Source organism: Corvus hawaiiensis, chromosome 4, assembly GCF_020740725.1.
Source record: "Corvus hawaiiensis isolate bCorHaw1 chromosome 4, bCorHaw1.pri.cur, whole genome shotgun sequence".
NCBI classification, from domain to species: Eukaryota; Metazoa; Chordata; class Aves; order Passeriformes; family Corvidae; genus Corvus; species Corvus hawaiiensis.
In genome coordinates, this window is record NC_063216.1 from 41,985,393 (window position 1) to 41,998,977 (window position 13,585).

At 41.0% G+C, this 13,585-nt stretch overlaps 1 long non-coding RNA gene across 1 annotated transcript; it reads left to right on the forward strand.

Annotated features, from left to right (window-relative positions):
* Window positions 1–8,625: 8,625 nt before the first annotated feature.
* Window positions 8,626–12,177, forward strand: LOC125325269. The gene is made up of 2 exons (XR_007203249.1): window positions 8,626–10,766; window positions 11,209–12,177. It is a non-coding gene; the product is annotated as an uncharacterized LOC125325269 (long non-coding RNA).
* Window positions 12,178–13,585: the final 1,408 nt, after the last annotated feature.

Here is a 13,585-nt window from a genome sequence, read left to right on the forward strand (position 1 = left end):
TTAGCACAGTGACAGGGACCAAAGAGGTTACCTGGGACAGCTTGGGAGAATGGTTTATTCAAAACCACAGGGAGCAGTGTGTTGGGGCATTCAATCGGGTTGTAACTGCCTACGGGTTTTTCTTGCACTGTTTTGCAGAGATTATTTCTCTTTTGCACCATTATTCTATTACTTTTATATTTCTAAATATGAGTTGGTCTCCATGCAACGTGAAAGTCAGGTACACATGGACATGTGTTTCAACTCAGATCCAGTCCTTAAATACGATGTAAAGTTCAGGGATACTGATGCCAATAGCCTAAGATTAAAAGAATAGCTTTTAAAAAATCGTGATGTTTAACTCTCCTTTCTGCAGTCCTTAGCAAACTTACATTCTGCCCCACATGAAATTCCTCAGAATATTTTGAAGGCATTCACCCCATGCACAAGGAGCTTAGGTATATTTTAGGCAAGGTGATCCTATTTGTCAGGTAGAAGATTCACATATACAGTCAGTTTCTTTCTTTTCTTAAATTTTAAAAACCCCAGTTTTAATATATGTATCTAGTAATGTGCATGGGGCTAGGTTGAAACTGCCTCCTGCATGCAGTTCTTGGGAATAGGCATAATCTATTTATGTGACAGGAACACACTGGCTTTGTTGATTTGTGGGGGGGTCGAGTCTGAACAGTTTTGCTGGTGCTGGGACCACGCTGAGACAGCCTCCATTCCCCAGCTCTCCTGGAGCTGCGTCCCCGTTGCTGACCCCACCAGTCCCTTGCTGCTCAGCACCTTCCCTGGCCCTGCTCGCTGCTCTCCATGACACCAGCTCCCTGCTTACCAAATAGGTATTGCTTAACTTCTTTAGTGGGAGTTATGCAACCTGAGTGTGGCCTTACATTTTCATCCATGCTTAGCTGACCTTCAGCGTTTTTGGCAGCTGTACAGAGAGCATCGTTGAACAGGAACCAGGCACAACAAAGAATATTATTCTGTTGTGCCACAAATCTCAGGCTGCTGAATCACCTTTGTAAGAGGGGATAGGAGAATGCAACATTTTGTTTAGGAACGTAACTGTATAGTGGCATATTTTATATTTTTCTGTATATTTTATATGCAGAAAAATCATATTATTTCTGTTGCTGTATCTAGAAGTCATCTTCCAGAGCCCAAAGGCAGGGGATTAATCACACCATGTGAGAAGATTAAGGAAGATTAAATTCTTCACTTGCATATATCTCCTGGACTTCACTAGAATTGCATTCATCTGTTCTAAAGTTCCTTTTTGTTGCATGACAGATCTGCTATAAGTGGTAGAGACTTCTGTTTACATTGCTGAATTGTTTCTATGCTTGTTTAGATTAATCTATCACCTTGCATATTTTTTTTTAGGGAGGTTCTTTTAAATCTCATGTTAAGAGAGAGAAACTTTCAATGCTCAGTTGCAAAATTCTCTTTAATTTTGGAAATCTAAGAAACTGTGTGGTTTTGTCACTAGCAAACCCAAATATTAAACACTTGCTCTATTTACTATACTATTTATCCCATTATTGCTATTAAAACTGAACAAGAGAGTAAATGTCTGTATTTAACACCAGTCACTTTGGAAATGCATTGGCTGTAATTAACAGGATTATAATTTTGCAGTATCATTTTGTGTAAGGTGTCATTTGTATTCTGTTAATGAGACTAGAAATAGATGTTTAGATCTAGGATTTTGCAAATTACTTCTCCCTTAATAGAGTATTAAGCTAATAATTACTTCCAGGAATAAGAATTTTAATTTTTGCATTCTGAAACTAAAAACAATAGCAGAAATGTAATAGATGCAATACATAGTAGCTCCTTCTTTATTAAATGATTCAATAAAGGACCAGACTTTTGTAAGTGATGCTTATTCCTGTAATAAATCAAGCAGTGCACTCTTTTTAAAAACAGTCCTGGCAAAAAGAATACCAAATATTTTTCCATAGGGACACCATTTGTGCTGGTTCAGCAAACAGTTTATTTCTCACAAAGTCACCAGCAGATAAAAGAACTGAGGCTTTGGTCCAGTGCAGGATTAAGGGCACATCAGTAATGCTCTGTTGTGCATGGCTGTGTCCTAAGCCATCTACAGCAGAAATCACTATAAAAGATAAAATTTCCATTAAAGGTATTTTTTAAAAGGTATTGTTTTACTGAGCAGATTGTCTAATCTCTTCTTATTTTGAGATTCCCGGTGAAACAATCTAGCATGGTGATCTAGCTTTTGATAATAATCATGACCTACTTTCAGTGGGTGTCTTCATTTTGCAGGCTAAGCATCTGATTAAATATTACCTTAAAATGGGAATGCAGAGAGGAAACACATAGCAGGGCTTTCTCTGGGTACGTGGGGGAACAGACAGCTCTAGATGAGAGTAACATCCGCTGAGATATTAACTTTAGATTTGATACATGTATAAGGATTATATTTATATGCCATTCCTTTTGGAGCACTGAAAGTGACTGTAGAAACTGCTGAATTATATTCATAAAGCAAATAAACTGCTTGGGAGCTCTTTCCTAAAATCAGAAATACTCTGAAACTTTTAAATGCTGATGCAGTACTGAAAAAGTACAAAATAATCACAGAGTGCTGAAAAAATTTTAATCTGTTATCAGTGTTGACTGTACTGGAGATGTTATTGGCCCGTGTTTTAATGTCCTAGTGTTAGGAATATAATCCTGAGGACCAGTGCCCCACAGCAGGGCTGCTGCTACCATTCCTATTGGTCCTGGGGGTAGCTCTGCCCTTGCACTCCAGCAGTCACACAAAGACGGATCCTACTATGCCAAGCTTAGATGTGGCACAGTTCACCTTACCAGAGTGTTTAGGATTAAATTTCAGCAGCTCAGTAAATCTTGCAAGCTGTGGTTTAGGTAAGAGGAGGGTTTTTTGGCATTTCCAAACAAACAGTGCTTATAATGCAGCAACATTCCCCGTAATCTGAGACATTTTTGTCACCTTGCAGAATTTTTCACTGAGACACATTTTAAGCCTTGGTGGTAATTAGCAAGTAGTATCAGCATCATTTTGTTCTAGGACTTCCCTCTATTTAAAAGTTTGCCACCTGGGCTATAATCCTAAGTGCTGCAGAAGTTACAAGAGAAGTAAATGTGTAATCATGCAGAAAGCAAGAATTTTTCCCCTCCTGTTGCTTTTACTTTCTGCTTGACTGTAGAGCTCATGAGGCAGTGAAATATGGTAATAACTCCATGGATGTGTGGGTCGAGAGAAGGAGGGACAAGAATAAGAGAAGACAGGAGATAAGAAAGCCCAGTTCAAAAGGAAGAGGGAGGAAAGATGAAGGTTGATTGATGAAGAGAGCATAGAAAAGGACTGTCATGTAGAAGGAGGAATATAGTGTCTCAGACATGTGAATGGGGAGAAGTAGCTCCAGCTTCCACACCTCCCTCCCTGAAAAGGCAGTAGCAAAGGGAAGACATTAAGTTCTGCTCTCTTCTTGGAAGAGTAGTAGATTGTAGTTGCCAAATGGAAAAAGATAAAATCCATAAAACTGATTTTCTCCTGTGCTGGTGTAGGGGAGTAGCTACCTTGGAAAGCATTAGGAGCGGTGGAGACAGCCTGTCTACATATCTCAAGGTGTCCTGGGCTGTAAATTTGAAACAGCCCAAGATAAAGATTCACATTTCTGTTCCTGAAGCTCAGCGTCTAGGAGTGGGTAAGAAATTACTGGGTGTGGATTACATTTATTTAGATAGCACATCTTGTCCTCACTGTCCTGAGCCTCTGGAATGTGCTTTGATCCTGAGGACTTTTGAAGGCACATGCTGGTATCAGCAATGCAGAGTTTGGCTCCCCAGCCTCAGCAGTGAGGGGTTCGGGGCTCGAGCCTGTGTAGTGCCTTGTCCCTGGGGAACACCGCACAAGTTTGTGTTACAGGGCGCCCGGCGAAAAACACGGGGCTGTAGTGGGAAGTTGCTGAGTTTACTGCTTTGAAAGTAATTGTATGAACTGTTATCTAAGTCATAAATCGTCAGCTGATAATTTTGCCATCTGCTAGGCCTTAGATAATGTATCTAAATTTACTTGAGTTAAAGCACAGAAAGCCTGTCTAGGACCTCCAAGCTTATTTTTCATAGTGGAATATAGCAGGAGTTCAGTGCTTTTAGCCTCCTTATTGCATTGTGGGGAAAAACCAATTTTCTTGCGTAGTTCTGACTTCTCATAAGACTGAACCATTTTAGGAGAAACAATTCTTGTAAAAATCATAGGTTACCAGTATCTCCAATACCAATGCAGTATTGATAGCATCTTGTTCGTTTAATAGTTAGCACTTACGACCATGAAAAACATCTGGCCCTGCTGAAAACAGCAGGTTTCAGCCTCTGCATATTCAGACTCCAAACCTCTAATCCAAATGTATTCAAGTGATTATAAACAGAAGTATTGAATTGACAGAGTACCAGACCAGTAAAATTAATTGCTTAGCACTTTAGAGCAGAAGATGATTGATACCATATTTTTTTAAATAATAGTTCTCATTGCTTTTCCTACTGAAAAAATCCATGGTCGAATTAAAATGCATGAACAAGATCATCGATCATTTTCTTGCTATTGTACTTAACATGTTATTTGAGTTTTAACCATTTATTCTGTGGTGTCTCTAGGGCTTGGTAAATATGATTAGTATCTGATTTTAAAAGCCTTTTATTGATTCAGTAACTGCCTGACTTTTGCTGTAACATTTTAACTGCAAAGATCAAATTATAATAAAAATGTAGGAAACATCTCTGAATATCTTGGAAATCTGACTCCATGAACCATTGGGGGGAACTAGTGGATTTTGTCTTCTGGGATTCTATAACAATGTGTGCCTGAAGTTAGGATTGGGTCCTGAACCAGCAGCATCTGCAAATAGTGCTTAGGATCTCATAAACTGTGCAGCTTTTTAACAATTGTACCTTTACATTTTGACACTGCTCAGTTTATAACGAAGTCTAAGTTTATATCAAAATGCAGAGAAATAATTTTCTCATCATTATTCCCTCTGGATTCCTGTTGTCAGAATGAGTGGGTGTTCACATCAGAAGGTAGAATAAATGCTAGTGCCTTGAAATGCTGCCTCTACAGCTCCTAATGCTGTTGCACTTGTCATTTTGAGCTTTCCAAATGCTCCAGTTTTGAACTTGGAATAAATTTGCTCCGCTCGTAAAAACACCCACGTCTGTAGGAAGAAATGAGTGCATGTACCTTTCTTTAGTTTCCATAATGTGACATGTGTTTTCCCTCCCTAATTTTCCTCCCTGGCACTGTTTTGATGTGCCATGTGACACTGGCCATTCCTTATCCATATCCTTTCCTCAAGGTTGAAAGTTGTCATGTTTTGTTAAAATCTTAGATGCCAGAATTTCTCTTGACTTACTACTTATCTGTTCACACTTTTTTAATCACCCTATTCAAAAATTATGTTTAAGAGTCATTGAATGATTCAATAGAGAACAGCAGATATGAATATTCAATTTAAAGAAAGCAAATGCTGCGGACTTTTCAAACTTTTCACAATAACAGGCATTTATTGTAAAAATAACTAACCAACAGTTGGTCTTCTGCAGGAATAGCTATTAAACACCATGGAGTGAAGATACCAGCTAGAGGAGGAGGCAGAGGTTAAGACCCCAGGGTATTATCATTGCTGGCACTGATTTACTGCACAGCCTGGAGTAAGTCAGTTAATGCCCATGTGATTAATTTTTCATCATGAGATATTAGTGGGCTTCATATTCATAAAGGTTTCAGACTGTGCTTTAAATCATTGGGAGTTCAAGGATAGATGCAAGTGAAATCACTGCCAGTTTAAAAAAAAAATAGTAAAAAAAATAGTAATGTATTAGATGTCCTCTCAGTTTCTCAATTATATTTTTATAGATTGAGGAAAACTGTTTCTACCAGGATTGCAGATATTGCATATTTTATTTCTTTACCTATGACTACTATAAGAAAACTGAGTTGCTAATGAGGAAGCAGGCACCATTTCCTACATTCTTTCCCTTCTAATAAAAAACCAGCTCCCTCACATGCTAAGGATTTCTGCATCCAGTACAGAGAAATGTTTAAAATGCAATGGTTTGAATGAGCCCTTCCCTTTCCCCTACTGCAGCTCCATATTTTTTCCTGTATTTATCTAAGCCATTGCTTGTGATTGGAACAAGTGAAAATCAGGATATGTGCTGTATAGCCCAGCCAGGACAGGTAGCAGTGACTTCCAAAAGGTGCAAAGGAAGCCCTGGTATCCCTGGCTGAGCCAGCCTTCAAGGGCAAGCTGCCCCCCTTCTGGAGCTGGCATGGCCTGTGTGTGGTGTAATGATGTCCAGGTCAATTATATGACCTTCTCCATAGTCAGCCAACCAGGAGTATTGCCATATTGCCTGGCACCAGCTCTGTCTCCTAAAAGCAATGGAGGAAAGGTATATGGAAAACCACTGCCTGGGAAACTCTCTCCTTGTGCAGCCAGATTTTTATTTATTTGTTCCTTAATTCATGCCCAGGTCTAATTTTTTAGGGAACAGCAAATTGTTACATAGTGTGTCACTTGGTTTGCTAGGAGCCTGAGTTAAGTGTGCAGCAGACTACCCGTGTAACGCTGGGTGATTACATTAGGATGAAACATGTAGAGATGGAGACTATTTAGTGGGTTATACTTGTCACATAATTCCAATATTTCCTTCTGTTAATCACCAGCACAAGTAAAAATGTCTTGCCATTCTCCTTTGACTGCTAAACTTCAACAGTCTTCATGAAATAGTCTACACTTTGGAAGACTTACTACTGCCATTAAAATAGTGAGTCCAATGCCTACATATTTATCATTTACCTATGGAATTTTGCTTCTTTCTTCATAGATACTGGAGATCACATTTGAAAAAAATTAGAAACTTATAACTAATAAGTTATGTTATAGCTTATAAGTTACAACTTTACACTAATAACAGGCCAAACACAAACCTCTAGGTCAAAATAAGGTACTTATCTGGGATCCTAACCCACATTTCAATCCTTCAGCCCTAATCTACAAAAGAGAAGTAATTTTGCTCAGACTTGTTCCAAATTTTTGGACCAAATTTTTTTGGCAACATTTTTTGAGTATTATGAGAGATGATTTGGGTTGCTTATGAGTCAGCTGTATAATACTTAATTCACAGAATGCCATTTGTATAGCAATTCTTGTACTCTGTGTAGAGTATTAGATATTTATTCATAGAATTACATATGTTAGTTGTAGTCAGGTTGTTACGATGCTCTGACTTTGAACTTGAACTTCCACAGGAGCCTTGACAGAACTTCCTAGCAGCAAAGACAACGACAGAGAGGCATGATTGTATTAAAAAGCTGTTTAATTGTCCTGAAGGTTATATTGGAAAGTCAGAGAGAACTGAATCATACGCCATTAGCAACTGAAACCCCAATTTTGTGTTAAAAAAAAGAAGGTTGATGCCTATTGTTGCTCATAAAAAAAGGAACAGATTTTGATTAAAATAGGAGTGCTGCTGCAAAGGAGATTGACTGGAGAAGCCCAATCCCAGCAGTGCACGGGTGACTTTAAATGTCAGAGTACTGATGAAACTGGGAAAGCGGGGGAAGGTTTTTTTGGCTTTGCTGTCCCAAGGAGGGGAAGACTGTTTTCATGCTCTGGGTCATGGAAAGCTGCCTGGAAAGCTGCCTTGCCTTACTGCCTGCTGAAAGACATCACTTGCAGTGATTTGCCCTAATATATAAAAATCAAATTCCCAAGTACAAATGGAAAAAAACCACAGTGTACAGTCCTGCAGCTTGAACTCCCCTTTGCATTTGGTGAAATGGAGATCTCTTTTGTTTCCTGAATTCAAGATACGTTACAGAACTTGGGTTCTCACAGGATGGCAACTTGCAGGTTTTAGGTTTATGAGGCAAGGACCATTTGGGAAGGGCTGATGGTGAACTCTGGAGAGCTGATAAAATGCTTGCATGGACTCCTTAAATTTGAATGCAAAGTGCAAGTGCTGTGGAACAGGAATGGGAGTCAGGGATTGGACGGAGGGGGCCTATTGAGTTTCATTGAGAGCATCCTGCATGTTTATCGAGCCAAGGATATCTGCTGTCTGCAAGGCAATGACTCCCAGTTCCTGCTGAGGTGCCAGAACTGCAGGAGACAGAACTGGCCATCTTCCAGAGGCGAGCTAACATTCCCTGTGATGCAGCAGCCTCCCATGCCGAGGTTGGCAGTCTCTCTCTGACTGATGTGTGTGGCACTAGAAAAGCTTGCAAAGAAAATAATTTTTCAAAAAGAAACAATGCTTTGTATCAGTATAGAGAACAAATGGCCTCAAATGCCACATCTGCTTCAGGTATCCTGGATACTCTTCCTAGCCTTATGCAAAAGCAGTTTAGGTACTTTTAAACTAAATGAACCTGGCTCCCCTCTATCTCTTTTTAAACCCAGTTGAAAGGAGGCCTCTTTCTTTTCTCTCTCCCTTTTCTTTTCTCCTATCCCAGACACTGCCTGTGAAAACAGGAAAAGGTTGTGCGCTCTCCCTCCTCTGTTGGTCTGCTTGAAACATCACCAAATGATGATGGAAGAATCAGGAATCCTGAGAAGCTTTGCAAGCATTTGCTTGGTAGGTGTCAACCAACAGGTTAAAAGGTTGGAGAGCCCCTTGGGCTGAGCTAGTAGTCCTGTTGTTATCTTACGGTGCCCTTCTTTCCATCCCCTTCTTTCTTTCCTGTTAATGTATTTTTGTAAACTGTATGCCAGCAGCTGTCACTGAAGCATCTAGTCTCCTCCAGGCTGCTTCTTGGTTCCTTCAGTTCTTTGAGGCTGAGAGGAAAACCAGCTCCAAAGTATGGAATAACATGGTGTTTCTGGTAATGGACAGGGTTTGAGTCTTCAGCTTTTTTAATGCCTGCCTGTCTGCAGAGTTTAGATGTGAGGGTATGTGCCCCCCAGAATTGTTTTAGGTGAGCTGGATCAGAGAGAGCTGTGAGCTCTCCCCATTTCTTGTGACAGGTTTTGGATACAAGAGATAAGCAGACTGCAGGGCTTGGTGTGTCGAGGCAGGCTGCCTTTCAGTTCACACTTGCTCTGCATAGGACAGACTGACACAGCTCTGGCTACAGCTGATATTGCTGGCGGGGTGGGCTGGGGGGCAAAAGAGCACGTCATGTGGTCAGAAATCTGCCCAACCCTCCTACTAAATACAAGCCAAGAAAGGCTTGCCTTCCTGGCAACTGCATGGCAGGTGACTGCACATGAATGAACACTGCTAAAATTAATATCTGTATGATTAAATGGTGTTCTTCACTCATTTTTTCCACTTTTCTACCTGGTTCACGTACAACATTCACTTAGTGTTTTTTACTAAGTGGTGGTCTCAGTGCAGTTGGTGGTCACAAGAAACAGTAGAGGAGAAAGTTCCTTCCACAGGAAAGACACATTAAAAATAACATCACCCCTGGAGGAGGCAGTAGTTGACAATGGAACTTTTCAACTCCCTTCATTTGCTAATGTTGTAAAAGTTGGCAGCTCTTTAAATTGCTGATGGCCCTCTAAATACGTCATGGGTTTTGGTCTGGTTTTTTTCTTAAATAAGTAATCCATCAGAATGACAAAGTACCTTCGGAAAGAAGAGCATTGTGATTTTAAGTTCATCTAGAAGTTACAGAGGAAAAACACAGCCTGACTGTTAATTGTTTTACTTCAATGCCTTTTGCTGATATTGAGAGCTTAGAAGAGCTCAGTAGTGATTTCAATTACTTGGGTGTAAATCTGGAAAATGACAGTGGAGTTGGTCCAGATTTACATAAGGACAAATGAGATTTTAAGAAATGTCTGTATAGTTTCCTTTCAGGCTTTAGATATAATTATCTTAATTAGCCTCTCAATTCAAGGGTCTAATTTCCACCATGGTTAATGAATAACACTTATACTTGGTGACTGAATTATCTGACTTGAATTATCATTTTTAGGGAATATTCTAAAGACTTCTAGTGAGAAAAAAAAGCCTCAGAGTTCTCCAGCTTTATTTTTCCAAATATAAAGACTAAATATAGCATGTGTTCCCCAGAAAATGTGAGTGACAGGGATTAGTAATTCATCAACAACATGGCCCATTTACAGTCCTACCAGCACAGAATTCACCACGGCATGGAGAATATCAAACAAAACAACTCGGTTTACTTCCATGCATTTAAAACAATGAGGAATAAAGGCTTAATTCAGACTAAAACTCCAGATGCTCCCTGGATTTAATTAATAGTAATGAAAACATTAAATAATAGCTAAGAAATAAACTGAAACTGGAATTATAAAAGGCTGAAAAATAATTAATTAAATCTCAAAAGTATTAAAAGTTGTAGTTGAAAATGAAGCTGTGTTCTGTCACAAGGCTTTGCTCAAAAAATACTTTTCAAAAGTCCCCCCCAAAACCTATGGGTTGCATTTAATTGTATTTTAAATCCCTGCCAGCTCATTCCAAGAGGTGGTGTGACTATGAGCACCCCCTCGAGACTACGGTGTTTCTTAGCAGTTGATCATTTTCGCATGGTTTTCTTTTAAAATAGATCTCAGGACTGAGTTGCAGGGGCCCCAGTTCCTCAAGACTCATTTGGAAAGGGAGCATTTTGCGCTTGATGCCCTGGGCAGGCGTGGAAAGCAGAGCAGAGCAGAGCAGAGCAGTGCTCCCAGGCAGGCTGACTGTGTCCTGTGTTATCGGTGGAGCAAGGTGCACTGGTGCGGCAGCAGCTGCAGGGGCTCCAGGCCACTGAGGTGAGTGATGGGAATGGCTCTGAGCAACGATGGCAGAGCATACTCCAAACCCCTGTGAAGGGACACCAGGCAAATGCCACCATGGCATGTGGCACTCAAGTGCTGCAACTGCCTACACACCTTGCTGTCTGTATAGTACTCCTGCAGTGCCAGCAAAGGAGCAGCAAACCTCAAGTATCCAGAAATTATTGGGTAAGCTATGGGATCAAATAACCTTTAAATGATTGGCATATCTCCAGTTTTTGAGACTCATACTGCAAGCATGTTTTTGCTGCATTGTCATAAAATAACCTGGTAGCTTGAGCAGGAATTGCTGTCCTTCTCAACAGAGGTAATACGAATTACCCAACCAAAGCACTCCTACTCACCATCCTAAAGTATTGCATATTGTATCCTCAGAACTGGCCCTTTCCCTGATACCACTTTGGTTTGTTCTCCCCAGCCGACTTTTTAGAGCACAACCTGCTATTTGCACCTGCCCAGTCATGCTTCTGGAAGAGAAGAAGTTGGTCCAGCTGTACCTCCAGTGGCTGTGGATAGGAGGAGTTCATGTGTTTGCTGCCTTCTCTTCCCTTACAGAAGTAGCCCAAGTCCTTGCAACTTTGAGTTTCATTGTGTACCTCTGCTTAGCTTCAGGTATAAATCAACCACAGCAGGCATTTGCTGCCTGTTACACTACAAAGCATCAGACATTATCTGTAAGCACTGCACTCAGTTTTGCCACAGTTCAGTAAACAATGTACATGGCTGCTGTGCTCCAAGTGAGTCAGAGACCTAGAAATGAGCTGTTACTGTGCAGCAGGGTACAAACTAGGCCTTTCTTTACCCAATCCAAGCACACAAAGCAAGTTATTGCTGTAAATATTTCTCTCTCTGGCCTTTTCTTCGCTGCAAAGAGAGGTACTTTCCTAATGTCTGTTAGAGATCCAAACCACAAACATATTAAAATATATTTGCTTGTTTATTGTAGCTGTTAAATCCACCAACTCCTGTGGTGCTAATAAGAATGAAAAGGGCACCTTTTCCCATGGATGGTTTTGTTCTTGGTGTATCCAAGGACAAGCAACTTTATCTTTGGAAAACCAAAGCTGTGTTATATGTTATGTATGTTTTATACTCCTCAGTTATATGTGAATAATGTAATCAATGGAAAGTGGATTCCAACTTATTTTTGATGGCTGACAACAGATGCCTTGCTGTGCTTCACCTTCCCACCCAGTTCTCTGTCTTCTGACATTTCCCCTGCCCTGCCTACCCCTGTTTTTCTTATTTTTGATTTTTTTCCCCTTCTGGTTTTAATTTAATCCTTTTCTCAACCAATAAACAAAACCCTCCTGTAAAATTTGCTCTGCATGAATGAATCATTGTTATGCTTTTTATCCCTTGCCTTTAATAAATGTTATAGGATGAACAGTGTTGCCCATGTTAAATAAATACAAAATAATTAAGAAAACAAAGTGAAAGATGTCAATCTCACTATCCATTTTCTCCTGACTGTAAGACAACAGCAGGAATCATGAGCTATCAGCCATGTGTGGCCTGCAACCAAAAATCTCCCTGAAAAGCAGGAGCAACCTTCTCATGCCTCTCCTGTGGAGAGGCAGCACACTTACCAGAAACAAAGACTGCAGACAGCAGCTGCTGGCATGGATGCTGCCTGGGAATCATACACAGTTGAGTAGTAAGGCAAACTCCAGGAGAACTCAAGCTATAATTAGCTAATTCCTGCGTGAGCAATTGGCATCAAGCAAGTGAGAAGTCAGCTGAGAAAGAGAGGAATTGACTGGCTTGAAAGAGAGGCAGATTGACTGGCTTCATTCTGGGGAGGTTGGTTGGGTATTTTTGGCTTTTTTTTGTTTTGTTTTCATCTTTGCTACCTTTGTTTTTTTCTCTTTCCCTTTATTCTGCCTTGTGCACCTACAACTTTTCCTCTCTCCTTCCCTCAGCCATCCCTGAGATGGCAAGCAGATATTATGCGCTGTCAGCTCATTTGTTGCAACAAGTTTTTCCTCCCGTGAAAGTGAATCTGGAATAAAACTTTGGGGAGCTGACCCCAGAGGAGTGCATGTGCAGAGTCCATGCAGGGGTGGTCCCAGGAGAGAGCAGCTCCAGCAGGACCCAATTTCCTCAAATCTCCTGAGTGGCTTCTGCCTCTACCTCTGATGGGGTAAATCCGTTCAGTTACAGCTTGCCTGCTGGTACATTTTGATTGTGATAAACCCAGGGCAACTGTACATTACCCAGACAGTGCTTGCCTCCACATTTGCAAGGGGCTGCTGTGCCCAGAGTGCTACAGGCTGGTTGGGGGCAGCTGCCCAGCGCATGGAACAGGCTGCCTGCTCACTGGTGTCTCCTCAGGTGTCTCCACACTTTGCATGACCCAAAGCAACAGCTTTGGTCTCAAAGGAGGGATGCAGGTGCTGGTGGGTAGCCTCCCCCAACCCACTTGCACCTCTGGAGTCTCCACCAGGAGACTCCAGGTCTCCAGAGGAGGGCTGCTGCAGGGACTGGGAAACCTGCTTCACCTGGGTTTGAGTAAATCTTGTCACTTACACATGGGAAGGACAACTGCAAGGGAGGTCTCCCACAGCAGTCTTTTGCAGCAAAATTTCCTGTTCTTTGTGCATGGCTACAGACCTGTCCTGCTGTACTTGTGTCAGTTTTAACACCCGTACCAATCTGGACATAATAAAAGCATCTGTTCCCTGAGACACTTTCTGAGGAACACATGTGAATTCACTGAAATGTGGATTTGTGGGGTTGCTTCAATGTACTATGCAGAGTTACTTTCCCCTGCTAATTCAGGCCACAGTGGTGGC